The sequence below is a fragment of the Macaca mulatta genome, chromosome 16, assembly GCF_049350105.2.
Source record: "Macaca mulatta isolate MMU2019108-1 chromosome 16, T2T-MMU8v2.0, whole genome shotgun sequence".
In the NCBI taxonomy this organism is placed as follows: domain Eukaryota; kingdom Metazoa; phylum Chordata; class Mammalia; order Primates; family Cercopithecidae; genus Macaca; species Macaca mulatta.
In genome coordinates this window covers 5119767-5124483 of record NC_133421.1, presented here as the reverse complement: position 1 = coordinate 5124483, position 4717 = coordinate 5119767, and the positions used below count along the sequence as shown (strand labels likewise).

The window sequence follows — 4717 nt, the reverse complement described above, 5'->3', positions numbered from 1 at the left end:
GTGAGGTAGCGCCCTGGGGCAGCGCCGCCTCCAGGAGCCTCCTGACCACCCTCTTCCACCCCAGGAGGCCTCCCTGACAGCCCTTCCTTCAAGGAAGTGTCTATTGCAGCTTGTCCCCAGCTTCTCCAGGGGCCCCTCTGCCTGCAGCAGCTGTGCTCATGATCCCTTAGGTCTGGTCCCGGAATCCTTCCCACCTGCTGGGACCGATCCCCCCGCCCCCCGCACCTCCACCCCGACTCTCTGGCCTCCTCTGGGGGCCTTGCACTTGGCCCTGGATCCCTGTGCCCTGTGTCCCCTGACCTTGGAGGAACTGCCCTCCTGTGTGTATGAAATGACCACTCTTGCTGCTCGCCTCCCTCTCAGTCTTGCTGCTCTCCGCTGCTCACACCTGCCCTGTGACCTCAAGTTCAGGATTTAGTTTGTTGCCCAGGGCAGAGTCTGAGTTTTTCCTCCGGAAACCAGATGCCAAATCAGGCCTAACTGGCTCCTGGCTCATTCCACAGAAGCAGAATGCGGACCAAGAAACCCTTGTTCATTCAGCCGGGCCTCGCTGGCTCACGCCCGTAATCCCAGGACTGTGGGAGGCCAAGGTGGCGGATCACATGAGGTCGGGAGTTCGAGACCAGCCCGACCAACATGGAGAAAACCCGTCTCTACTAAAACTACAAAAATTGGGCGGGGCGCGGTGGCTCACGCCTGTAATCCCAGCACTTTGGGAGGCCGAGGCGGGCGGATCACGAGGTCAGGAGATCAAGACCATCCTGGCTAACATGGTGAAACCCCCGTCTCTACTAAAAATACAAAAAACTAGCCGGGCGAGGTGGCGGGCGCCTGTAGTCCCAGCTACTCGGGAGGCTGAGGAGGCTGAGTCAGGAGAATGGCGTGAACCCGGGAGGCGGAGCTTGCAGTGAGTTGAGATCCGGCCACTGCACTCCAGCCTGGGCGACAGAGCAAGACTCCGTCTCAAAAAAAAAAAAAAAAAAAAACCTCGTCTCTACTAAAAATACAAAAAATTAGCCGGGTGTGGTGGCGGGCGCCTGAAGTCGCAGCTACTCGGGAGGCTGAGGCAGGAGAATGGTGTGAACCCGGGAGGCGGAGCTTGCAGTGAGCAGAGATCGCGCTACTGTACTCCAGCCTGGGTGACAGAGCGAGACTCCGTCTCAAAAACAAAAACAAAAGAATTAGCCGGTGGCGCGGTGCCTGTGATGCCAGCTACTCAGCAGGCTGAGGCAAGAGAGTTGCCTGAACCCCGGAGGCAGAGGTTGCCGTGAGCCGAGATCGTGCTATTACTCTCCAGCCTGGGCAGTAAGAGCAAAACTCTGTCTCTAAAGACAAAAAAAAAAAAAAAAAAAAAAAAAAAAAGAAGAAAAGAAAAAGAAACCCTGGTCAGCCAAAGACCCCCAGCCTCAAAGGCTGAGACATCCTGCAGGAAAGACACCTTGAGAGCATATAGACATTTTTTTAAAAGTCTTAAAAATTTGTTTTTAAAAAGGGTGAGGTTGATAATTATGCGCTACAACTACTGGCTTGTGAAAGCTACAAGGTAGAAATGGACAATTTCAGGATCATGGGCTCTGTTGGAGGTGTAGGTGGGTTAAGAAAAGATGTTAATCTTCAGAGCTGGACTCCGTTAATTCCCTAAAAAGGAAAAGTGAACTGCGTTCAGCTAATTGGCAATAGAAATTAATAGCAAGGGACTTTCTGTGTAACCTCACATGACTTTTTCCTGGGCCTCAGCTTGTTCTCTGAGTTGAAATAGGCAGCCCCTGAGGCCCCTTTCAGCCACAAACCTTGGTTTTCTGAGTCAATATCCACTCCCAAGAGCTTTCTTTTCTTTTTCTTTTCTTTTCTTTTTTTTTTTTTTTTTTTTTTTGAGACCGAGTCTCACTCTGTTGCCCAGGCTGGAGTATGCGGTGGCATAATCTCGGCTCACTGCAACCTCCACCTCCCGGTTCAAGCGATTCTCCAGCTTCAGCCTCCTGGGTAGCTGGGACTACAGGTGTGAGCCACCACACCCGGCTAATTTTTATATTTATAGTAGAGACAGGGTTTCGCCATGTTGGCCAGGCTGGTCTCGAACTCCTGACCTCAAGTGATCCGCCCACTTGAGCCTCCCAAAGTGCTAGGATTGCAGGTGTGAGCCACTGCGCCCGGCCCAGCTTTGTTTTTCACAAGCTCTTGCCACATGCATGGACACGGTTGTTTAGGGTTCAGGGTCCATTTGGCTCAGAAGCATTTCTGAGGATAGGGATTACAGGAGCACTTTGTATCTACATAGAAGCTTTCAAGATTAGTTTGGTTGGGGCATTAGGGCATATTAAAAGGATTCTTACTTAAAGGACTATGAATTGGAGGCAGAGATGGTTCTGACCCTGGTGGGGTGAGCAGGAGAGCTGGGGTTAGGGGAGAGTAGGCTCAGAAAGTGCCCCTTTCTCTTGAAATAGGGCAACCTTTTTTTTTTTTTTTTTTTGACAGGGTCTCGCTGTGTCACCCAGGCTAGAGTGCAGTGGTGCGATCTCTGCTCACTGCGACCTCTGCCTCCCGGGTTCAAGTGATTCTTGTGCCTCAGCCTCCCAAGTAGCTAGGATTACAGGTGCGTGCCACCACACTTGGCAAATTTTTTTGTATTTTTAGTAGAGAGAGGGTTTCACCATGTTGGCAAGGCTGGTCTCAAACTCCTGACCTCAACTGATCTGCCCGCCTGGGTTTCCCAAAGTGCTGGGATTACAGGTGTGAGCCATCCCGCCCGGCATGGCCACTTCTTGAAAACTTTTCTGCACTCCCTCCCCAGCTTTCAGCGGGCTGTTCTGTGCTTTCAGGCCCACCCGGTGTGCCACACCTGTCTAATGAAGTGCTTAGCGGAGGCCAGTCATGACCCCCCACACCACATATGAATCGTGCTCTGGGACAAACAGCGCTGCTGTGATTTAGTCTGTGTAGCAGAGGGTTTCTCAACCTTGGCGCCGCTGACATTTTGGGCTGCACAGTTTTTGTTGTGGTGAGGGGTGTCCTGCGCATTGTAGAATGTTTAGCAGCATCTCTGGCCTACTAGATGCCGGCCACGCTTGCCCCTCTTCCCCAGATGTGACAACCAAAAATGTCTGCATGTTGCCAAGTGTTCTGTGGGTGATAAAACCACCCCGAGTAGGAACCAGTGATCTATAGTCATATGTGCGGCCGGGCGTGGTGGCTGATGCCTGTAATCCCAGCACTTTGGGAGGCCGAGGTGGGCAGATCACTTGAGGTCAGGAGTTCAAGACCAGCCTGGCCAATATGGTGAAACCCCGTCTCTACTGAAAACACAAAAATTAGCTGGGTGTGGCGATGCGTGTGTGTAATCCCAGCTACTTGGGAGGCTGAGGCAGGAGAATTGCTTGAACTCGGGGGGCGGAAGTTGCAGTGAGCTGAGATCGTGCCATTGCACTCCAGCCTGGTGACACAGTGAGACTCTGTCTCACAAAAAAAAGAAATGTAACTCCTACAAATGGAGCCAGGCGTGGCCTTTCAATTTTCTAGCTGCCCTATTAAAAGAAATAAAAGGAAACAAATGAAATTAATTTTAATTGCATATTTTATTTAACCCAGTGTATCCAACACATTATCATTTTGATGTATGATAATCAAGGCTGGGTGTGGTGGCTCACACCTGTAATTCCAGCATTTTGGGAGGCTGAGGCAGGCGAATCCCTGAGGTCAGGAGTTGGAGACCAGCCTGGCCAACATGGCGAAACCGCCTCTCTTCTAAAAGTACAAAAATTAGCTGGGCATGGTGGTTTGAGCCTGTAATCCCAGCTACTCAGGAGGCTAAAGCAGGAGAATCGCTTGAACCTGGGAGGCGGAGGTTGCAGTGAGCCAAGATTACGGCACTGCACTCCAGCCTATGCAGCTATATGCAGCTCACGCCTATAATCTCAGCTACAGGGAAGGTTGAGGCAGGAAGATCACTTGATCCTAGAAATTTGAGACCATCCTGGGCAACATAGACTCCACGTGGCCATGGGTTTTAAAAAAGGATTAAATGAGATAGTGTATATTTTTTGTCATACTAGATTGTAGTCTGATGCGTGTTTTCTATTTACATCTCAATTCAGACTAGCCACATGTGGCTAACGATTTTGGTATTAGACAGTGAGGGTATAAACAAATGTCTCTTCCCAGAACCCTTCTTCCTCCCCACCACCCCCATGTCCCCACCCTGCTCTTCTTTCCTCCTTCTGGGGATCCTGCGTAGCCACCTGGCTCCTCTGTGCCCCTTGTCTTCCACTTCCTCTTGGCTGTGGTCTCTCTTGCCTGTGGAATCCTTGCTGGGCTATGGGGCTACTCCTGAGGAAAAGGCTGTGCTTCCTCTGAACTCCTTGCCCCATCCTACCCCTCCTCTCTTCCCTCCTTTCTCTTCCTTTGTTCCTGCTTGTTAGGAGCCAAGAGCTGCCCCTGACCAAGGCCGCAGGCGGACAGGGGCAGGTGAAAGGTTTCCGAGGAGGGAAAGACAGCTCTCCCTGAGGGAAGCAAGACATCTGAGAACTCAGCCTTCGAACGCCTTTCTAAGATCTTAGCTTTGCTAGTTCCTCAGAGAGCTGACATTTAATGAGAGCTGAGCCACAACTCTCTTCCCCTTTTTTTCTTCTGAGCTTTCTGTGGATTCCTCTGTTTTTTTTGTTTTTTTTGTTTGTTTGTTTGTTTGTTTTTTGAGATGGAGTCTCGCTCTGTCGCCCAGGCT

General features: G+C 51.0%; 1 protein-coding gene across 2 annotated transcripts in view; it reads left to right on the top strand.

Annotated features, from left to right (window-relative positions):
* The window catches only part of SHPK (sedoheptulokinase), a 29365-nt gene that overhangs the window by 626 nt on the left and 24022 nt on the right, over nucleotides 1-4717 (top strand). The window lies entirely within an intron of this gene.